This window comes from Quercus lobata, chromosome 9, assembly GCF_001633185.2.
Source record: "Quercus lobata isolate SW786 chromosome 9, ValleyOak3.0 Primary Assembly, whole genome shotgun sequence".
NCBI classification, from domain to species: Eukaryota; Viridiplantae; Streptophyta; class Magnoliopsida; order Fagales; family Fagaceae; genus Quercus; species Quercus lobata.
In genome coordinates, this window is record NC_044912.1 from 47713608 (window position 1) to 47738743 (window position 25136).

General features: G+C 33.4%; 1 long non-coding RNA gene across 2 annotated transcripts; it reads left to right on the plus strand.

Annotated features, from left to right (window-relative positions):
- Nucleotides 1-5968: 5968 nt before the first annotated feature.
- Nucleotides 5969-11291, plus strand: LOC115959381. 2 transcript variants are annotated; one of them, XR_004084861.1, is made up of 5 exons: nucleotides 5969-7277; nucleotides 8328-8457; nucleotides 8586-8629; nucleotides 10814-10904; nucleotides 11013-11291. It is a non-coding gene; the product is annotated as an uncharacterized LOC115959381 (long non-coding RNA). The 2 variants fall into 2 exon arrangements; XR_004084860.1 differs by lacking the exons at nucleotides 10814-10904; nucleotides 11013-11291 and having other exon boundaries at nucleotides 8586-8963.
- The last annotated feature ends 13845 nt before the right edge of the window (nucleotides 11292-25136 follow it).

Here is a 25136-nt window from a genome sequence, read left to right on the forward strand (position 1 = left end):
GGGTTTATAATTACAATTAAGTCGCCACTTATTTAAATATTGGAAAAATAAGAAAACCATAATAAAATAATATAATTTTAATGAATAATTTAAATATTGCATCAATTAGAAAATTACATGGTCTTGGTATTGATCGTATTTGTCCACCCTTGATTTGCGAATAAAATTCCAATTTAAGCCTATAATTTTTTTAAAAAAATTATAATTTTGACCCTAGGATCATGGGAATACTAAATTTAATACAAATTGTGCCCATTGGATGCTGGAATCACCAATTTATGTGTCAAGAGTTGAAATGACCAAAAATACCCTTTGTTGATCAAACTTTGATCAAGTTAACCAATGGGCATATGAAGTCAAAAAATCATCTAAACTCCAAAATCCATCATTTTACATTAAAATCAATATTTTAAATCACTTTTTCCATGTTTAATCAAGTTTAATCGTGGTCAACTTGAATTTGACATTTATTTGATGAAAAATTCAACCATTCGATTGAGATAAATTCAAGCCCATATCAAAGATAACATAATTCCCTTTTAAATGACTTAACACATGTCTATATCAGACTTATAATAAGCAAGATAATTACAAAAATAATGAAATTGTGCTTAACACTTAGCGAATTTTGAGAGTAAGTATACAAAACTTGATCTAGACTGAATTGTAATCAAATAATCATCAATTCCCAATATAAAGAGGTGTTGGAAATATCTTATTACAAACTTCAAATAGTTATGGTTGGACTGCAAACTTCTACTTAAATCAACAGAAATTTACAAAGCGAATACTTTAGAAAGTAAACATAACGATCTTTCCATCGACGCCTCATTTGAATCAAATGGAGGTCGGAAAGGCCAGAAAGCAATGTACTAATGTTGCAAAAATATGAAAAATCATACGAGACTCACAAGAATCAAGTTGAGGTGCCCTCTTTACACTCAGATCAAAAATTTTGATACGTAATTAAAGAGGAAGTGATTATCTACATCCCATAGAAAATAAAATCTCAAGACCACTTTCGAATTGTGAGATATCGCATGTACAAAATATACAAGAATCAACTTCGGAGCCTCTTTCCATTTGGACTAGCCTACTTTTGGGGCCAATAGCTTTTTACAAGGTACACCAAATGAAATAAAGTTGGATCTCTTTTGGAAAGTACATTGTAAGAGCTTTCCAATAATAGCAAGAACATCGCGAACGGAGTTCGATAAGGCCTCTAATTAAGTGCACAAAGTTTAGTATCTCGAAACTATGAAAACTGGGTAGGGATATGTGAGAGACCGTGCCCCCAACCCAAACCTTTCACATAAAGGTTTTTGGCACTTGTCCCATGAGAATGGGATGGAGTCGCGTTGGTTGGCTCTCAAGAGATAGTGGGGGATCAAGGGTTGTACATTGGAGTTGTCACTTATTTTAATAAAGAAAATAAGAAATTAAGAGAATTGAAAAAATACATCATTTAGTGATGATTTGAAATTGAAATTATAAATCTCTTTGATAATAACTAAAAATTACATTACTTTGGTCCCAGATACAATCTACAATAAAAGTAAAACGTTTTGAATCCTAGCTACAATTTAAAAAGAGAAGATTAAAAGGGTAAGTCTAATCTACTAACAATCGATCTAAGTTCGGAGCTTAGGTTACAGCCTTACAAGATTGAGAAGTTGTTAGACACCCAACCTACCTGGTAAAACTAGTTTTCTAGACTGTGGTAGCCATTAATTATATCACATCATTCAAACAATTTATATCATCAAAAACATGTGATTGCAAAGATTGAAACAAACATTGATAAGGATGGTGGAAATATGTGTGGTGTGTGACAAACCCTAATCTAAGAACATATGAACATGTTATTTAGATTGACAAACTCTAATTCTAAGAGCATGTGAACATGTTATTGAAATTGGCAAACACTAATTCTAAGTGCATGTGAACATGTTATTGAAATTGAAAAACCCTCATTTTAAGAGCATCACCATCCTAGATCTAACATGCTAACAAACAAGAACATGTAAAAAACCTAGAAACTAAATATGCTTCAATCTAAAAGGCTAAGGCATAAAAGTAAAAAGGACGTTTAGAAATCTTACCTACATGCATAACATTCCAAGCACTCCAAACTAAGCAGCACCTCAAGAGAGAGGAAGAAATCTGAAATTTCTGAAGATTTTGAGAGACTCGGTATGTTTTTTTCCCTTTCTTTTGAACTGATGGTGGAGGGGTATTTATACTAGAAGTGGGGGAGCTAGTGTGATGTCTCTAGGTAATGTGGGACTCAGAAAAATTAGATTTTCTAAGCAAAAAACGTAGGAATCAAGAATCAATGTCAACTTGTGTGGGGAGCAAGCTGAACTGAAAAGGGAAGAAAAGATGGAGGTTCTGACCCAAGTGTAGATTAGCACTTGGTTCTAGATCCTCCATATCTTTTATTTTATTTAAATTTTTGTCTTTTTTTGTTTTCAATTTCGATTTGCTCTCCTCCGATTTTTGACTTCTTTTATGATTTTTTTTTTGTCCTCAAGGCCAAAAAATTAATTTCAAATAAGTTTAATAAATTAATTAATTGTCTAATTAATCAATTTCTGACTATTTTGTTAGGAATCAGTAAATGCTTTGAGTTTGGATTAAATTAGATGCATGCAACCTTACCACAAATCATATCCTTAGTTAATAGAAATATGACACATCATTTAATTTAAATTGGACTAAAAATAGCCAATTAGAATTAAGAGATTATAATCCCCTATGGTTGGGACCGGTTTCATGTAGGTGCACTTTGTCGTTGAAACTTGTTTATTTGATATCTTTTAATCCAGTGGTCCGATTAATACTCATGAACTATCATTTTGATATTTATGACCTCAAGATTTGTTTTATGAAAAGTATTTGGAGATCAAGCAGTCAAAATTATAGTCTTGCATTGGAGATTTGTTTTGATGATGTGTAATGCAATGCAAATGAGGTTAAATGGAAGGAGCAAAATCGGGAGTCTATAGGATGGCACGAGAAGTTGCCAAAAAGTGGGGAAACAAGTTTGTGAGGGATGGTCATAATAAGGTCTACAAGTCATTTTCGGATGTAATTGAAACCAAAGAGGGAAGATTTTGTGTGTTTGTGCTTGGCAAACAGGTGGATTATTTGGGTCGCTCTGTCATTTCGTGGGTTCCTCCCTTTCATTACATCAATGTGGATTGCCTCGCAAAATAGCAATAGAAATTTTCAAGCTATTTCGTAATATGTGGTCTAAGTAGACAACATAATGCTTTCAACTAGAAACCAAGAACCTCTAAAGAACTATAAATAAAAGCATGTTTTAATCTAAAAAACTAGGGCATAAATAAAGAGAAAGGTCTAGAAACCTTACCTACATGCAGCAACACTCCTAAGCACTCTAAGCAGGAAAGCTTCTCTAGAGAGAGTACATAGGAGGTTGATAGCTTGAGACTAGGAGGTCCAAACTATCCCTTCTAGTGAATTGAGATAGTGATGTCCAAGATACCTTCCAACTACTAACTTGAGAGAGAGAGAGAGAGAGAGAGAGAGAGAGAGAGAGAGAGAGAGAGAGAGAGAGAGAGAGAGAGAGAGAGAGAGAGAGAGAGAGAGAAGAAAAATAGGTTTTTTGAAAGAAAAATCGTAGGATCAAAGTCAAGTTGAGTGGGGAGAAAACTGGAGCAAAAATGGAAGATTTTTGAAGATTATGGTCTGTTAAATATTAGTATTGACACACCATGTTGAATATGCTAGTATGGATGCGGAAGCAAAAACATAAAGTATAAAATACAGTAACACACGAGGGTTACGTGGTTCAGCCTAACGGCCTACATCCACAGAGGAAACCCTAAGGGGCTATATCAATAATATAATATAGTGTAATACAAATCCTGTGTTACAATGAATTATAACATGTGTATATATAGTAGACTAAACCCTAGACTAATAGACTTCTAATACAAGTAGGAGACTTGGCTTGCACACAAAGTAGAATTAGACTTGAGCCTATGCTAATGGGCTAATATATCTTTAACATGGTCCAAGTGCAAATCGGCACTTAGTCTAGATTCTCCATATTCTTTTCATTTGTTGGTTCTATATGTTTCCGTTTCAATTGTGATCTGAATCCTTCCAAATTTTGACTATTTCTTAAGACTTTCTTGATCCCCAAGTTCAGCAAATCAATTCCAAATATGCCTAATTAATTGATTATTTAATTAATCAATTTTTACCAATTTTACAATAAATCAATAAATGTTTTGTCTTCAAATTAAGTTGAATACATGCAACCTTACCATAAACTTTATCCTTAACTAATAGTATTATGACACATTATTTAATTTAAATTGAATTAAAATTAGACCAATTAGAATTAAGAGTTCATAATCATGTGTGGTCGGGATTTAATTCATGCAAGTGCACATTACGGTTAAAACTTGCTTTCTTGATATCTTTTAATAAGGTTGTCTGATTGAGACCCATGAAATGTCGTTTTAATGGTTATGACCTTAGGAGTTTTTTCATGAAATGTATTTGGAGATCAAGCAGCCAAAAGTACAATTTTGCCCTTGTGACATGATATAGTGATGACATGCAATGCAAGTGAGATGCAATGAAATGCAAATGTAGTTAAATGAGAGTTGTAAAATAAGGCGTCTACATCTATACAAAAATTTTTAAAATTTTTAAATATAAATGGGTCGGGTTAGGGTGGAAAAGGTTAACCTCGTCCCTACTCCATTTGTTTGCGGGCGGGTTTAAATTGCCATCACTAACTCTAATACCTAAGTTTACTTTTACCTAGACCCAAAAAAAAAAAAAAAAAAATCTAATATCAACATCTAATCACATTTTTTTTATTATAAAAAAGTGGGTAAATTATGTGTTTGGTTCTTGACATTTATGTTGTGTGTTAATTTGGTCTATGACATTTCAAATGTGTCAATTTGGTCTATAACTTTATGGTATTTTTTTTTATTATAAAAAATATATATATCAAAAGGTTAGGGGCCAACACATTTTGGCATTGTGTCAAAATAATTCATGCTTTTAAGCGATGGATGAAAAATGCTAACGTGACTAATGATAAAAATAAAATATCATTTGCATGCCACATAGACTATCACATGTATTGCCATATGGCCTTAAATTAAAAACTTAAGTGACATGTTAGTTATTTCAAAACCTAAGCCTAAATTTGAATGTCAAATTTAATTTTTATTATTTAATTTTTTTTTTAAATTTAGGTTTTAGTTTTAAAACCTAGATTTCTTTATACATGATTTGTATTGTTGTGGAGTTTGGATTTTGGATAGTGTGTGCATTATGTGGATTCCTTAATAAGATGCTACGTGGCAATTTAGGTTTTAAAATAGTTGTGTCACTTTAGTTTTTAATTTTAGGCCATATATGGCCGTACATGTGTCATGGAAATAATATTTTATTTTGGCCACTAAATACATTAGTATTTTCTATTTATCATTTAATGACAGAGACTATTTTAACATAATATCAAAAAATTAAGAACCAAGCTGGTATATTTGAAGATTTTCAACAAAGAAAAAGAAAATTGATATATTTGAAAGATCAGTGACTAAATTGACACATCTAATTTAAACAAAAAATAATTTTTTTTGAGTAAATAACAAAACTTATTAGAACACACACGAAAATGATAATAATATTTTAAACCGAATTTATAATATCTTATATAATCAAAGTACAATTATAAAAGGATCTAACAGTAAAATATTGACACAGTAATTACCCAAATTTTTTTCTTTTAAGAGAATCGAATATTTTTTGGATTGGTCTTCTCATATTTCCGTTGGAGAAGAATGAGTACATGTTTCATAAAATAAAAAGTAAATGAGAACGGGCACACAGATCGATGACGTGGGAAATCGCTTAGTTTAAAACAACGGTTCAAATTAAAAAGAATTGCAACTCCTGTCTCCAGCTGCCTCAGAGATTTTGTGTTATGAAGATGGGAATAACATTTGGGAGGAACATGTATAATCATTCCAGCTGGATTTGATGGGGTAGCTGGGCCGCATTTCCATAAGTCTAAGTTTATGTTTCTTCAACAAGTGATGGGTCTCGCCTTATCTTCTTTTACTTGTAAGAGAATAGGAGAAGCTAGTTATCACTAGTCAGTATTGTCTAAAACACTGTAATATTTATCTAATGCTATTCTAAACCAAAGTTAAGTGAGGGTTTTAAAGTATTTTATAAAGAGTTATGTGCATCTGTTTTTGTTAGTTTTTCCTTTTCAGTTTTCACATATTCTCCACAACTACACAAATACTCCGGTATATGTTTATATCCCAAATTTCAGCTGTCCCCCAAAATCCTCTTTTTTCTCTTTTCTCTCTGCTCATTCTCATCATTACATTTCAGTCAATTTCTTTCTTTGTAGAGATGACGTTGGTTCTCTCTACAATCTAGAGTCTCTAATTTCATCAAAGAAAAGGTACTGATTTATTTTCCTAATATTCTCTTCCATTATGGTTTTCTGTCAATCTATGAATTCCCATTCGTAAACCTTTTCCTCTCTATTTGTTGAAATCAGGGAAAACCCTTAGAAGATGAAATTCTACCCGAGTCTTAATGGTTACTGATTTTTTAAACTCAAATCATTTTACTTTAATTTTCGGGTTTTTCCACCTGTTCTGTTATTTGTAAGCAGGGAGTTTGGAATTGTGGGATTTTGAATTATAAAATTATTGCTCAAGGTTGATTTTTTTATTTTTTCCCTTGAAGAGATAGGTAATGAGTATATGAATGAGACAGGTTCTTTTGTAAGGGACATATATGGTTCATATGAGGAAGGCATTTTCCTGCAATTGCATTCTTCATATCTTTTGGTTCTTTAACCTGCCATCTGGGGCTCTACAACTGTTACTCTTTTTTGACGGAGTCCAACAACAATCCACTTTTGAGTTTTTGACAATTGTTTCATTGTTATGAACTTCATTATGTGTGTTTAAAGAGTTTGATCCTGTTTTTTAATTCCTTGGTGATATAGTCTAAAAATTCATCATAAATACCTAGTTCTTCTTTTTCAGTCTCCCTTATTCTTATCACTCCCAAAATCTAACCTTCATCTATTTCTCCTCTCTAACTTATTTGTATATATTTTCCTCCCACTTTTGTTTCAAAAATCTGCAAGCAAAATTTTTCATAAATGTTATGGTTGTCAAATGTTCTTTGCTCTCATGCTTTTATAAATTGTGGTTCATAGGAATGGTAGATGAGAATCCCATGCTTGTCAAGTAAGTTTCAGAACTGGTGTGATTCAAGTTTATAATTCTTTTATTAGTTTAACACATATTCTTTTATTTGCTCTCATATATAAAATTGTTTCTGTGTAGCATTTTTTAAGGTTCTTGCTTGGAGCAGATTACTAAATGCTTTAAAAAATAACTTAAAATGTTCGTGAGGACATGGAAACTCTTATAGTTTGTATGTGTTAGCATATGGACCCTCTCTAATAATGGTTTTGGATGCCATAATAAAGATTGAAAATTTGCAACTTTCAAGACTTGATTTTACACAAATCACTGTGACCCTTGTAATTGGATGCTTTATTTAATATGAAGGTCGATATATCATGATCATTGTGTTTGCATGATGCATTTGTTGTCATTATCATAAGATGCTCAGTTATTATAAGTAGTATGTATGCATATCATTTTTAATCATCAGTTGTGAAGTTTGTTTATTAGAATGTTTTTTGATGCAACTATATTTATTATAATGTTGTGGGCTATAGTTTTCTAATGCTTTTTGTAGTACCCAAAAGAGAAAAAAAAAAAAAGGCAGGGGGTTGGGGATCATCAATGGTGAAATTGGGCTTCATCTACACAACTAATAAGAGGAGATCTCTTTGATTTCAACTTTTTATATGTTCCATATTACGCTTACACCAATTATGATACCTCAAATTATATATTTTCCCCCTACTTTCTGTTTCATAAATAACCATTTTCTCCTTTTACACTTTTTGTTGTGAAATGTTCTAGTCTCATGGTTTGATTGTTGTGGTTCCTAAGAATGTCAGAAAAGGAAAAAATCAAAAACAAAAGAAAATGAAATGAAGTTTGTGTAATTAACTGTGAGACTGTTTGGTTATTGAGGTAAAAGATAAGATAAGAAAAGCATCTTACTATGATGATGACAGTAATTATCATTTTTTGATTTCATCATTTTAGTTCTAAGAAAACTCAAAATCATTTTCAACTATTACTTGTAAAATTATCTGTTAGAAATTTTTACAAGAAGCCATCATGTTCATGTCTTCTCTATTGTTTTCTTTTTGTTAGCTTGAAAAAGAAGGAAGCCCAAAGGATGGCTAAACCTCTTCTTGAATGCGAAAGAGGCTACAGAGAAGCATCTGTTGATATGTGTGAATACTTATCAGAGGGAGAGAGTTTACAAGTCTCTAGATGGCCGGTAGGTTTTGCAGCTTGTTTGGTTTCCAATTTTCATTTCATTACCCTGATCATTGGCTAGTTCAATCATTGAATACTGTTTTTTTTTCGGTCTTGTATGGTTCTTTTCACATACTTTTGTCTATGCAGTGGCTTGTTCTGAACAAGCAGTTGAAGAAACCACTGCAAATCAGGTGCAATCTATAAATTCTTGAATTTTGAAATCAGCCCTGTCAAAAGGTTTTTCTAAATCCATTTAGCAACTTTCATAAATTCTTGAATTTTGAAATCCTTATAGGCTTTTTAGGACTTTTTGGGGTTAACTTTGATTTGCTCTGGTTTGGATTGGTTAATTTTGTAAATCAAACCAGCTGGTCTTAAAGCTGGTTTGTATAAGTTATGCAGAGAATTTAGAGTAGTGGGGTGCATAACATGTGACTTAGGTGTTTGTTGTGAGAGTTAAATAAGGAAGCTTTGTAAGCACCTTTCACCTTAAGTGAAGGCAATTTTAGCACATTCAGTTTGCAATTTGGCTGAGTACTATCTCTTTTTATGGACGTTTTTTGGTGGTTCTTTGCACTTTAAAATTTATCATGTTTATGAAGCCTTAATTAGCATGGAATAAACCTGTATTGTACATAAGAGATTTTTAATTCTCATGCTCACAGAGATGAAGATACAGATATTATAGGTAGCTGTTACTTTTGTCAATTTGATTGTTTGGAAGAACTGCTTCAATAAGCCTTTTTTTTGGGATCCTTTTGACCTTTACAGGCTTAATTAGCAGCTCTACTGTATAAGAAAACATGGCTTGTTTGTGTACGTGGCCTAGATAGTGCCCGAGGGTTATTAGCTTATATTCTTAAATTTGTAAAGGTTACTCTTTCAAATTCTAAATGGGCAAGCTTACTTTGCTTGACATGAAAAAAAGTTGAAGTAATTAGCCTTTCATGTTTATGTTATCTAATTGTACTATTTGAACTCCTCGCTTGCTTTAAGTAAATTTCCATCTATTATCAATAGTAGTTTTTGTTCCAATCTTTCCTATTGACCTAGGGAGGTTGGTCTCTGACAAGTTATCTGGTAAGAAATCTTTTTTTGGGTTAGATTGGACATGAACTATAGCTATAAATAACTTAATAAAATGGGCTAAAATAGAATCTGTATATATATAAATTCATTAGGAAAAAAAAATTCAACTATGGTCTACTTTATGATGTATGGTTCCCAGGTCACACATATATTTGAAATATGTATTCTCCTACAATAATATTTGTGTTTCATTTTTATATGATAAAATTAAGAGTAATGTTATGTTCACGTTATTTTCAATATAATTTCTAAACAAAACTTAGGTAGCAAGCTATTATTGGTTTCAATGTGAGCTCACAACTAACGTCGCTTTTTTTATTCACCAATAACAACTAGTAACCTATGATTTGTTATGAAATTGTTGTAAAAATGTTATGAAGGTAGCATTACTCTAAAATTGGTGACTCTTTTAATTAATGGTAAGATTACTAAGCACCTTAAAAATCAACTGATTTATAGATTTGGTTTGTTATAAGTAAACTCCAAGTATAACTTAAAATGGCAAGCATGTGCCTTGCACGTGCAGCCAAACCTAGTGCTTTAAAGCTTAAGGTTATCTACAAGCATGAGATGAGGGATTCTTGGACACCACCTACCTACTTGTACAGCCCTTAAAAAGCCAGTTTGCTAATGAAGAGTCTAGAGAGAATGTTAGTTGCCATGATAAATAAAAATGGGATAAGGGGTCAACGTGACTTAAGCCTAGTGAGTCTGGAAATGACCAACAGGACTTCCATTTTGGAGAATGGCAAAGGTGGGAGTGGAGATGGAGATGCATTGGCGTGTGACTTGAATTTATTTGTGGGAAAATCCAAGAATTTTCTTGACAGCAAGTATAAAAGACAAATCAGCCCTGTCAAAAGACTTTTCTAAATCCATTTAGCAACTTCACCAGTATTTTTTTTTTTTTTCATTAAATGAATGATTTCATGGACTAAGATCAGCATATCTTGACTAATATGCCCAGGAATAAATGCAGCTTGCCAAGGTGTAATGAATTTATTAAGTAATATATTTTAGTCAATTAGCAAGAAGCTTAGAAATTAACTTGTATGTGACATTATATAAACTTGAATGGCAATTGTTATCACATCTAGATAGAACTTGGGTACAAATATAGAAAGCTAAATATTTGAGAGACATCTTTCTTAAATTCACAACCTAAATCTAATTCCTCACCTGTGGAGAGGAATCTACAAGGCTGAGGATGAACTAAAAAAGGGCCTTTTAAAAAAAAATCTTATTGGCTTGGTTTTCTTATTTACCTCTTCACTCCCAATATGCAGGCAGATTAAACTCCTTCCATTCAATGGGTTTATGAACTTAGCACACAAGTAGACAGTGTGATCGTGATAGATAAAGAAGGCTCTTTGATAGGTAAATGTTAATCAAATACTGTGTATTCACCTCTCATCCTCTAACTCTGAAGACAAATCTATTTGGATCCTTAATAACAGTAAATATTTCTGTGTGCCAATCATCTAGATCATCAATCAATTAGATTTGCATCTTCCAGTCTTCTCCAACTGAAAGAATGAAACAGTTTGTGGAAGCTTAAAATCATCTTGTGGAAGCTAGTATGGGAGATTTTGCCTTCTAAGTTCTAACTATGTCATTTACAAGGGAATGCAATTTCTAGAGTCTTCTTGACTTCTTGTTCCTAATGTTATTCAAATTAAGAAACTCTTGAGCATATTTTCTTCAGATGCCCATTTGCCTTCTAAGTTCTATCCCAAATCCACTGCTGATTGGACTAGAATGATTATTTATACTGTATGCAAAAAGAAGAAAAATAATTTTTTTTTTTAATTTTCTTAAATCCTCATTGACAATATCTCGCAGGCCCATAATAAACTTGTGTTCCAAGAAGTAGATTCCTCCCCCATTGTTGCTTGCAAATGTTATCCACAAATCATACATCTCTCACATCTACGTCGGCATCTTTACGAAATTCCTATGAGTAAATGTCACAATCCGCATCTCAAGGTTGGTGGAAAATAAAATTTGAACCAGCTATCAGACAATGGGGAGTTTTTCTTGCGGAAGTTTTTAGTGGTATCTCAATCTCATACCATTTTTTAAGCTCCCAATCTTGGTCTACAATATGCCATTTTTGCCATATCTTATAACCATCACTTTTATATGGACTCATTATTTTTTCTTAACCAATCACATTCTGCCACGTCACAGTTGTAGCAAAAAGTTATGAAAAAATTTGTGGTTGTAGACTTTTCATTAAAAAAACTTTCATTCAATAGACACATTTTCATTCAATAAGCATATTTTCAGTCAATAGACACATTTTCGTTCAACAGGCACATTTTTGGTCAATAGACACAATTTTGTTCAATAGACACTTTTTGGTATATCCAATTTGAATGGTTATGACTTTTCAATAGGCACTTTTGGTATATATATTATAACATATCTTGTATATATCTATATATACAAAACAAACTAAATTAGAGACACAACATTATACTCCAAAAAATTAGTAAATGTGCCTGGATTATAGCCAAAGTAGATATATATATATAGCCAAAGTTTAGAGAAAATCCAATTAAAATCAAAACTGGATTTTGCTTTTGTTTGCTTTCCTTACAAATTAAATTATTTAGATTTTTACTATTATTTTTTTCTCAAAACTAAACGATCTTATGCACCTATCTCATACAATTTAGGAGATACTATTGAACAAATTTATTCTTTTATTTTGTATTATATTTAGTAGAATTTTATGAAAACTGATTGTGAATTGATATTGTATATGTAGTAGCTAATAGTAGAGGGAAAAATTACTCCTAAAATGCCAAGGGCCAAATAAAGAGACATTTTTTTTATTATATAATTTGACAGTTACAATGGGAAGCGGGGATTTGAACCCTAGATGTCTCTATTGAAAACACCAGGAGTTGCCAACTAGTTGAGCTATAAGGGTCTTGGCGCCAAATAGAAATACTTGACCTTAAAATGATGAATCCTACCTAGGCTAAACCACTCCAAATCCTCCCAAGCTCCCATTATGCTATCCCTATAGAACAAAGCAAAAAAACTCACCAATAAAGGCAATAATATCCAACCACCAATCATCTAAAGCCCTATAAATAACAACAGTTGTCCTTCCCCTAATAAGGCCAGTTAAGTATCATCATATGCAGGAATGTTAAACAAAAGGGAAAGGTGCCTTTGGAAGGTGATTTCCACACCATAACATTGCAAAAGTAAATCCAACAAGCTATTTCTTGAGGGGAAAATTTTGATGTTCCCAAATAGAATATGAGGTAGCCAAGCCGAAACTCGATGATGGGCCCTTGAAATAAAGCCCAAAGGCTTTCGGTGTCGTGTAAGTCCGCCCAAGCAGAGGTTGCACCCTAACAATAAGAGAACAATAAAACACAATAAACACATTACTATTGTTAGTTTGTTATATTATTAGTTCTTTTATAGTATCATAGTTCAAATCAGTCCTCTAGCGATATGGTATTATCTCCAGCGGTAGGGTAATTTCATGTTAATAAGTGTGTTTCCATGGTAAAAATCATATGTTTTCCTTATTATTATTAAGTCAACATAAGGGAAAACTTTCATAATATCCAAAACATTATGGCCCCCATCATAATAATAATAAACAAGGATTAAAGGCTCCATAGTTACAAATAAAAGAGGAAAAATAGGATGGAATGAAGGGAGAGAGAGATCCCAGCTCAGTGCAGTAAGTATTAAACTAAGATTTTGGTGAGTATGTGTACATAAGACATGGATGAGGTAATGTGGGCTGTTTTGAGTGAGTGGAATGGGATTAACACTGAGGTTAAGGCTCTTTATGAGTGGTGGGCTGTTTATGACTAGTTGAGAGACATTCATGGACTGTGGTTGTGTGAAAGGGGGAAAAGAGTATCTGAGATTAGATGAGTGTGGGCTAAAAATGATGAGTGGTGAACTTGAGAAAAGCTAAACCATGAGCAAAGTAGTAAACAAACCAAGAGTTTTAGAGAGGGTAGCTGTCCTTTGGTCAGTTATGGGATGTTTATGGAGTAGGAAGGTGTAAGCAAGGTGGTAAATGTTGGTGTTATGGTGACTATAGGTTGAGAAAGGTTGTGAGTGAGCTCAAGAGAGCTTGGGGAAGTTTAAAGAAAGCTTAATAGGGACTAAATTTCTGTAGAATGTAGTCACTGACATAAATTTTTAGAGAGGCCTCCCCCCTTGTGGGCTGAGGTGTGTATGTTTTTATAATGGAGTTTTAGAGAAGCATTAATTAACAAGAATCCAAAAAGCGTATGACTAATCAGAGGTAGTGAATCATGGTTAATCTTCTTGGGATTTTTTGTTAGAAATAGGAGATTTACTTTAGGGGCTGCCTTGCCTCTTTGGGTAATGATGGGATTTTAGAATGCTTTGCATTAAATGCCAGGATTTTTGAGGCTGAGCCTAATCAATGGGATTAAGGCATGTATTAGGAACGAATCCTAATGTTGCAACTGAGATTTGGTCCCCCAAGAAGTGAGATTCAACACCCCAAGCCAGGTGTCAAACTCTAAGTCCACTTCAGGGGGTTCCGCTGGAGATCTCTTTATGCCCTCCAAACCACATGTTCCCAATTTTTCCCCTTTAGGATTCATGGGCTTGGTACATGAATCATGTATTGAACGTTTTTAACATTTATTGCATCAATTTGTTGAGGTTTGGATAACTTTGTTTCAACTCTCCTTCCGCTGGACGTACAATATGGAGGTACAATTTGTTTAGGATTCATGGGCTTGGTACATGAATAATGTATTGAACATTTTTAACATTTATAGCATCAATTTGTTGAGGTTTGGATAACTTGGTTTCAGCTCTCCTTCCGCTGGAGGTACAATATTGAGGAAGATGATGGAGTTCCATCATCCTTCAGACTTCAGCTGATATGACAGCCCTCGGGCATTGTTCACGTCAGGTAAAAGGTGGTAGAAAACTGATGGGATAGCTCCTAGTTCATCCTCAAAGGCTTGGTTCTCTTGTAGGGGTCTCTAGTTGTTTTTTTTGGTTAGGGATGAACAAGGGCTGTTTGCCCACTTTCAAGCCTCTTGCTGGGGACCTTTTTGGGTTGGAACTCTTCTCCATTTTAGCACTTTTAGTTGGGCCACATGGCCCTTTCTTTGCTTGGGCTTGTTCCCTACTTCATGAGATTCTTGGGCCTACAAAATGGACATTAAAGATATGCGTTGCCATGAGTTTTTCACTCCTCATGGGCTTTAGTTGTTAGTAGAAATAAAATGAATCCATGAGCTTTTAATAAATTTTTATGATAGATTTTGGGTATTAATTCCCATGGGCTTTAAATAACAACTTGTATAGTTTCTCATAATTTTTGCCATTGATTACTTTGTAAAAGATATTTTCTTTGGGGCTTTTTTAAATAATGACCTCCAATATTGTTCTTGAGAGTAATATTCACCATGGGTGTTAAATAAATATGATAACAGCCACTATAATGGAATAATGTGATGTTCTCATAAGTTTCTCTATAGATAATCATAATGGATATGTAGAATGAATAACTACTATGAGTTTTGGTAATAAATATTATGAATGTTGTGATATAAGATAGATAGTGAACATGAGATTATAATATGAAATAAATAAATGTCATGGGTCTAATAATCATAAATTTTAATGGACTTTTATAAGATGATTGCCATGGGTTTTGAGAATAGATAATTCATAAATTCCATGAGCATGTAATATTGTAGTAATAGGTTTAAGAATCCAAAGTATCGTTCATTATTGGACTTTTAAGTGAAATAATTATGATATAGTATTTTGCCAAGTATTAATAACCTTGGGCTTTTGATAGAATAGTGCCAAGTAGTTAGCTTGGACTTTTAATAGTGCCAACGTAAGTTGGGGTTTTGATATAGCCAATGAGAATTGGGTTTTGATATTGCCAATGAGAATTTGACTTTGATATTGCCAATGAGAATTGAGCTTTGATGTTGCCAATGAAAATTGGGTTTTAAATATTACCAGCGAGAATTGGGTTTTGATATTGCCAATGAGAATTGGGCTTTGATGTTGCCAATGAAAATTGGGCTTTAAATATTGCCAGCGAGAACTGGGCTTTGATATTGCCAATCAGAATTGGGCTTTGATATTGTTAATGTGAATTGGGATTTGGATAAATAAATTGCCATGGGTTTAAACCATAGGCTTTGATTATGGATTTGAATTCCATTGATAAAATTGTTTTGCCATGGATTTGAATCATGGGCTTTTCAAATATTACCAAGCATAAGTATTCTTGGGCTTTAAATAGAATAGGATGTGTTTTTTGGGTTCATAGGGCCGGTTTTGGGTTTAGCTGAATAATGATAATAAAATTGGATAAAATATGAATTTTTGGGCTTTTTGTGATATTTTATATCATAACCCAATTTAGATAATGAGATATGAAACATTTGTGATTAAAATAATAACAGAGCAAAAAATATTTGGGAAAACCCAATAACTTATTAGTGGTGTTTGAAAATAAATAGGTGGTACTCAAATAAAATTAGGTGTAAAAAAAAAGAACCCTAACACTATTCAACTTAGAAGTAAAGATACAGGATATATTACCACACCGTACCCTTCACGAACGTGTTCACATAAAACCACACGAGACACCCTATTAGGACTAATACACCAACCCCATCATGCTTCCCATCTTTCTCTCATACCACATGCCTCCAAAACCTATCCCCTTCAACCACATATTCCACATAATGTATACAAGACATGAAGTATGTCAGGCAAACCTAGCAAGCACACTTGACACTACTTATTATGGTGACCCTAAACCCAAAGTTAAGCCAAGGTAAATCATCAGGCAAGAGCCTACATTGCAATCCAACTCAATAGACAAAATTTCTTCACTAGCAAAACTCCTTTAGTAGAATTAGCCAACCTTTGTACAAAAGTAATTTTCAAATCTAACACCACAATGAGACACATTGAAATGCATTGAAGGAACCTTAATTGCTTCAATACCTCAACCACTCTAGAATCCATCTACTTAATTCCTTCATCACCACATTAAATAGCAAAGAAGGAAGCACATAACCCTGCCTAAGCCCACATGTAATATCAAAAACTCTTACCGATAGAAACAATTCACGAAATGTAAGTGGGGAAATTCCTTGGGCTCCCTTTTAATTAGAGTAGAAAACTTCTTGAGCACATAATGAGATCTCAGATTCTCCAGCAAAATTTTCATTGGTTGAGTAGCATCATAGTTATAGGAGAGGTCAAGGGATCAAATCCTATGAAATGGTTGGGGCATTGATTGGGGAGGACAATGCCTCATTTGTAGATTATTAACATCCATCTTCAACTCCACTCAACCAACACGCATTAGAATAGGGAAAAAAGATACAATTCTTAACCTTTGATAAGTGACTAACGCTTCTAAGCATCGTTTAAAGCATAATTTTCTGTAACAAGCTACAGAAATAAAGACTTCCTAACTGTTAAAGGATAGGGATGGCAATTTCTACCCGATCTGTGGGTACTCGGCCCGGCCCGACCCTAATGGGTCAGATTTTACCCGGCCCGATAAAGAATAGGGTCAGGTTTGGGTTTAAAAAAAAAACCTGAAGCAGGTTCGGGTTTTAATAAAAACCCGACCCGAACCCGACCCGACCCGTTTACAACTTAAGTAAAATTACTAAAATACCTACCTATATATATATATATATATATATATATATATCACTTATGCCAAACCCTAACTCATTTCTCTGATATCTCTTAGCTCCAACCGCTCTCTCAGTGCTCTCACCTCACCCTCAATAACTCTCTGGCTCATTTTCTCTCAAGCCACCCCACACGGTCTCACCCAGTCTGGCAGTGACCCTCACCCTCACTCTCATTCACTCACCGACCCACCCTCACCTTCACTCTCATCACGTGGTGGTTGCTATTTGCTAGGGAGAAGCACGGAGGTTAGATCAGAGAGAGATGTGCGAGGTTTAGGCCATGACAGGTAGAGAGGCCCACCGTCGATCATCGGAGTTCTTGGTGGTCTGAGATAGAGAGAGGCCGAGTAGGAGTCCGAGATCGGAGATAGAGTCTTGGTGGACCGAGTTCTCCAATATTTTTTTTGGGTTCTTTTTTTTTTTTTTGGGTTCATGTCCTCTCTCAAATCTGAGTTTGTGTTTGTGATTCTCTGAATTTATGTTTGTGGATCTGTGTTTGTGGATCTGTGTTTGAAAGGGAAACTCTTTTTTTATTCTTTTTTTTTTTAAAGATTGTATGGCACAACAATGGCGGACACAACGACGCCGTTGAGTTCTTCTTCAGGTCTCGTGGCATTCAGCCTCTCTTCAGACAATATATGGTGGATTTTATGTGTATATGTCAAATACAAAGTACAAAAAAAGACAATGCCAGAAACTTTTTCAATATTTCGTTATGCTATTATATGTATATCTGAAAATCTCATTACATAAACACAAACACAACCATATTTTGTATGTGTACGCCATTGAGGTCAATTTTTTTTTTTTTTTTTTTGGTTGGGCAAAACGGGGCCCACAGAGCCCAGCGGGGTGGGTCTGGGCTCCGGAAAAAATACCCGTTTAATAATCGGGCCGGGTCCGGGTCGTAGGTCTAGACCTGCGGGTTAGGTTCGAGTATAAAAAACCCGGCCCGAACCCGACCCGTTGCCATTCCTATTAAAGGAAGCAATGAAACTCAGAAATTGAAAATAGAAGAAGAAGACTCATAACGGCTAGTGTTATGTCTAACGACTCTTAGACTAAAACGTTGTCGTTTTGTGCCTTAGTTAAATAATGTAACTGAGTTAAGAAGAAACGGTGTCGTTCAACTTATTGGAACAGTGCCGTTTTATATCTACCTGTTATAAGTGTTCAACGGTGCTGTTTTGGAGTCATCTCTCCCAAAGGCTATCTGATGCGAGGAGTTCTCTCTCTGTCTTGAAGTTATACAGTTATGGTTCCAACTCTAACTGTCACTCAAGCCAGGCTGTCACTCCGGAATTTACAGAGTATAATTTGGAATTAGTTCTGAGTTTTTTAAGAGCAATTTTGCTCTCTGGAATGCTCAATCTATAATCTATAAATAGAGTAGGTGCTATGCATTTTCTGTTAAGCTTGATGAAATAGAAATCAATTTCTCTTATTTCTCTTTCTTGTTTTACTCTCTTTCTCTCTTCTTCCATCTCTATTTGTTTTGCTCATTCGCCATTGTTATCCATCATTCGAGCTTCAAAATCATTCACTAACAACCTAAGGCAAAGCAAACCTATTAAAAAGTCCAAAAGCTATAAAAGAAATGTCTGTCATGCCACCAATGAAAGTAAATGCTAAAACTTCATCAAAATAAAAATTACATGTTTCCTCACAAAACCTAGGCATTTAATTTTACAAGAAAAACAACATCTGGAGTGTGTGCTCTGTTTAAAACTCCTACATATCCAACAACCAACATTGGGCAGCCATCATCAGTCCTTGGAAAATAGGAATTTGAATCATATTTCAGCATGGTTTTCTTTCTACAAGCATTGGCAACAATGCCAGTTACATTTGAGCAATATTTTGCAAAGTGCAAACCTTGCTTGATTCTATCTTGTGTTGAAGCTCTATTTAGAAGTTGCCAAGCAAATCATTTTATTAAATGCTTTAAAACCATGCTTTGTGATTTAAAAGTTCACATATGCTCTAGACACGGATCTGGCAAAGGTGATACAAAACCTAAATTTAAAAAGCCAAACATCTAAAATAGCATGATGAATTGACAAGTCAAATATGAAACTTATACCTAAGAATGAAAAACAAGATGAATGTGAGCTTCATCTGAAGATACTTGAGATTTAAGTGCCATTAGAAAAGCTTGCTGCTTAGCATTCTCAACTTGGGCCTCTACCCATTGTCTTTCACTTGTTCCAAATCTGTCACAACATTGAACAACTAATAAACTTTCTGACGTTAGACAATCACATCAAGAGAGATGAGGGAAGCATAAGAAGTAGAATAAGAAAAAAGATTAGAAAACCAAAAATGATTAGAAACCAAAAGGAGGAAAACTCAAGCCTCATAAATCAAAAACATTGTAGCTATTTAGAGTCAAACAACAAGGAACCAAGACTTCATGCAACACGGAAAGATCTAAAAAAAATAAGATCACTTAGAAGTCAGCCCCTAGGGTTGCTTCCAGTCAGCAGTCAGCACCAATCAGGAAGAGAGAGAAAAAAAGAAGAAAAGAAAAAGCCTACATGAGTTATCACCTAGGCCTTTTGGGGTGTAAGCGTAGATGTGGCTAGCGCTTTCATTGGGCTGTTACACAATTGTATTTTTACTATTGGTTGAATTTTTACAATGGCTTGATACTAACTCCAACCAGCACTATGTGTTTTTTTTATTTATAGGTTTTGTCTTTCTTTCAATTGATGTTTCTGGTGATAATTGTTTATTCATAGATTTTCTATCCCCACTTGGTGCTAACTCCAAGTAACCCCAAGTGTTGATTCCTAGATTTAATTCTTATCCTTTTGTTCTTTTGTTACTTTTCCACAAATTTCTTTTGGAGTTTCATTCTACATCAATTTTGGTATCATAGTTGATTGATTTACATCAAATTTTGGTATCAAAGCATGTTGTTCTACATCATCATTTATACCAATAAAGAAGGAAAGAAATACCATTTTGTAATGTGGGAAACAGAATAACTACTCTAGAATGTTATTGGGTATAAATCACATACATATAACAAAGCTGTTGCAATTCAAATGCACGTTGATGCTGCAATTTTTTCAAATCTGCTGCAGAGTTTAAACAAATTACTTTAGCATACCATATATAATAACCTGGCATATTTAATGACAAAGTGATTCCATATTAAAACTTGTATTTATCCATATGTATCAAGAAAAATGCATTAAAGTCATGACAATTCAAACACAGTGATGATAGGATTTCTTTAAAAGGGGAAAAATGCAAAGCTAAAAACATAAGACCTCTAGTTTTCCCCACTTTGATAAATATTTGCTATGAGTAGGGAAAAACAAAGGTTTCTTTAACATTAACAGGCAAAATTAGAACTTAGATTCACAAATATATCAATAACATGAAGACAAAGTTGCAACATATAAGCCATGTACTTTGATTTAAGTATTCATAACTGTTAGGTTCTAAATGTTTAGAACAATTGGCAAATCGTGAACACAAACTTGTCTAGATATAAATCTTAAAGTCTATAGGTATTATTAGACAATGCTCAAGGAGATTCAAGTCAAGATTCAAGAACATACAAGCTACAGGAAGAAGATTTCATAATCTGTCTGGTTCGATCGATCGAAAGACAGGCTCGATCGATCGAAAGTAGTATCTGTAGAATTTTAATTAAGCCCAAATAGGAGTTCAAGCCCATTTAGGATTAGGGTTTCTAATCTACTTCTCACAGTATATAAAGGAAACTCTAAGCACGTTTTTATAAGGCTTTTCAGAGAGAAAAGAGTGTGCCTCTTTTGTATTTAGGGTTTTGTTCCTAAAAAGCTCTCTTATGTCTTCTACCAGTGCTATTCCTTGAAGAATCTCAAGATCTGGTATTGTAGAAGTTGTTGTCTTCTCTAGTCATCAAAGGTGCTGATGATCTAAACCTTTAAGAGTGATCTTGGAGTCACAAACAGGAGTTTGTGTTGCTAAACCTTTGAGTGGGATCTCAAAGTCACAAACGGGGGTGTTTGTGTTTTGCAAAGGCCAAAGAAAGAAAGAGTCAATGGATTCGGAGCTTGCACGTGGTCGTGTCAATAAGTTCTAATGGTGGGTAGCAATAAGAAGTCGAGCGTGGGGGCTTGTAAGTCTTATTGTATGAACTTCGATTCTTTCTAGTGGATTTGCTTTTTACCTTGAGGATAGTTAGGTTAAATCCTCCACAGGTTTTTTACCAGTTTGGTTTTCCTAGGTTATCATATTGCTGTGTTATTTATTTTCCGCTGCTATAAATTGATATGATATAATTTTGTTAACCTAGATCTGTTAATTTGATTAAGTAATCACTTGGCTAATTACCTAGGTTAAATCAATTGGGTTTTAAGGGGTCTAAAAACCAACAATAACTTTATTCGTGAATCATTATTTCATAGAGACAAATAATTTTTCTGGTGCAAATAACCAACCATTCCATCCAAGGTCTTTAATGAAGAATAAATCTTCTCTAAAAAAATGATCAAGAGAGTTTTAACAAACTTCCAATGCATCTTGAAAATAGAAAAGAAACTTCAAACGATTGTCACCACCCCCCCCCCCCCCCCACAAAAGAAAAAAAAAAAAAAAAAAAAGAGAAAAAAGAATATTGGAGATAGGAATATGTAATACTCAAGATCATCTTTCTAAGCACATGTAAATAGATTGAAAGATAGATAGATTGCACTGTTTAACCTATCTTTTTCTTTCTTTTTTGTAAGTAGATCGTACCTTTTAACTTCAATACCACAACCCTATGATGGCTAATAATTAATATATGTAACATATATAGTATATCTTCCAATATTACATATCTTTATACGAGATATTAAAATACATAAATTTATTATCAGTCATTTTTTTCTTTTTCTTTTTTCATTTTTTGAAATTTCATCTTTGCAAAAAAGTACGAAAAATATTTAACAGATTAAAATCTCAAGAAAGCAAAACAAATTCTGTACACACTCACACATGCATGCCCAAATTGCCATCCAATAAAGATGATATACAAAGATAACTGAAAATGCAAAAAAATCTAGTTATATTGAAATCAAAAGTAAAGCATGCACACAAGGAAAAGTCAAAAAATAGGCTACAAAAGCAGCAGGAAAGAATACCTCGTATAAAGATATTTAAAATCATTGTTGGTAAAAGCATGCTTAAGCTCAAAGCCCCAAGGCTCCGACGCTTTTTGCCTTAAAAGTTTGACTCATTTGAAGATGTGCACCTAAAGCACGCTTTTTTGCGCTCTTTCAAAAAGCAATTTAAAAAGCTCAAAGTGCACTTTTTGGCGCTTCTTTATATTTCTCAAAAAAAAAAAAAAAAAACCTGTGCTAAAACTATAGGATCTTTACATTATTGATATAAACCATTGATTTGACATATTTATAGTGTAACTTACTTATCAAAAAAATATATTTTTAGTGTAACTTGTCTTGAAACCCACAACCTTCCAAATCTTCTCTATTTTTATTTTTATTTTTTTCTCCATCAAACAGTAACCCACCTAGCTTCTTCTTGTTATTCTATTTTTTCCCTTTTGGATATCTGCTTGGTGCCAATTACCATATTGCTATGTCCTCATATTCTTAGCTCATTCATGAGAAAAAAAAGTATGATATAATATATTTGTGGCAATTGTTTAGTTACTTTAGTGGTACATGTTGAACATAGCAGACTAATTCTTATAAACTTAGTCACCAAGTGATTAAATTATTAACTAATATTACTAATTAGTCATAGGGCATTATGGATATTGGAGATTTAAGAAAGGATATTACACGGAACTACTCATATCTAGCTAATCCAAAAAAATAAAATGACTTAGACTTGCAATTTCTATGTTAAAATTGCAAAAGTAGGGCTTATCTAAATGTTATATGAATTATATATATATAAAAAAATTATTTCAATTTATATGAACATTTGATTGTTGCATTTCTCATTAATAATTATTTTTAAATTTATTAAATTAGGCGTAAATGCACTTTTGGTCCTTACATTTTGGTTTTTTTTTTTTTTTTTTTTTTTTTTCATTTTGGTCCCTACATTTCTATTTTACCACTTTTAGTCCCTAAAATAAAAAATGCATTCCATTTTGGTCATTTCCATTAGCCCCCTAACGGAGTGGCTAATTAAAAAATTGCTTAGGTGGCAAATTGAGTGCATTGCTGGCACATTAAATAATGAAGTGGCTAATTTAAAAATAATAAAAAATTTAATTAGCATTTAAAAAAATGCCATGTCAACTTCTAAATTTTAAAAAATTTATTAATCAATTTTAATGAAATTCAAAAAGAAAAAACAAAATTAAAAACAATAAAATACATAAATTCAAATCTAATTCATTTTGAACAAGAACACAATTATAGATTTAATCATCAACACAAGAACATAAAGCACAAATCCAGAACCAAACACAAACTCAAATTTAAACATTAACACAAGATCACAAACACAAAGAACACAATAACAAAAACAAACTATTTACTCTTAAAATAAATGCCACGTTAGATCCAAAAAATCAAACAAACCTAGAAAATTATACAAACCCATCAAGAACACACAAGAGCACAAACCCAAAAAAATCATACAAACCTAGAAATCAAACACAGAAAAATCATAAAAGAATATTGTACAAAACAAAATCAATCCATATATATACACAAACCAAATTATCCAAAAGAAAAATAGATTTAAATCCAAAAATTAAATCAATACAATCATTAACAAAATACCCACAAAATTGAACAAACCCAGCAATCAACAATCAACAAACCCACAACCAAACAAGAATAACAAGAACATTGCTTCAACCATACCATCAAGAACACGAAAACAAACCCACTCCAACAACAAACCCACCCTTCAACCCACCACCGGACCCAACAAATTGCTGCTTCACAACACCGATCAGAACCAATGACCAAGGCAAATCGGACCCACCGAGGGAGCATCGATTTGAGAGAGAGAGAGAGAGAGAGAGAGAGAGAGAGAGAGAGAGAGAGAGAAGCATCGTATTGAGCCAGAGAGAGAGACCCATTGATTTGAGAGAGGAGCTTGAGGCATATGGGTTTGGGTTTGAGCAAAATCAAGAGATAAAGAGAGTTCAAGAAGGCTAAGCACCAAGATATGGGGAGAAGAAGAAAAAGAAGAAGAAAGAAAGAAGAAAAGGAAAGAATGGAGGCGGAGAAACTGAGAGAAAGATCTGGGGAAGAAAATAAAAATGAAAAAGAAACAAGTACAAACAAAATCACACACAAATATAAATTCCACTATTTTTTTTTGTTTTTAATTATGTTTTTTTATTTATTTATAATTTTGTAATTTTTAAAATTGATAAATTTATTTTTTTAAGTTAGAGGTTGATGTGGATTTTGTGGTGGGTGACGTGGATTCGGAAATTGCTGATGTGTTATGGGTGATGTGGATTTTTAATAATATTTAAGTCCTTCGTCAACCACCTTAGATATTTCCGTCTGTTGACTGATGGAAAGGACCAAAATAACACGTGTTAATTGATTTAGGGACTAAAAGTGGTGAAATTAAAGTGTAGGGTCCAAAATGGAAAAAAGCCAAAATGTAGGGACTAAAAGCGCATTTACGCCATTAAATTACTTTTTTAAAATGTGCACTTCACTTCAATCAAATGCTCGCTAGTGCTTTGCACCTAGGATCCATGAGGTCTTTGCACTTAAGTGCACCCCTCGCTTTTACTAACACTATTTGAGATGTCATCAAGACTCACCCAAGAACATTTGGATTTTCCTACCTCAGCAACTAATCAGAAAGGACCCTGCTAATAATCATATTAGAAGTCCATACAGGTATGTAACATCCAAAATATTAGTATGCTAAGAGCTTACACACATGACAAAACCCTAAACTA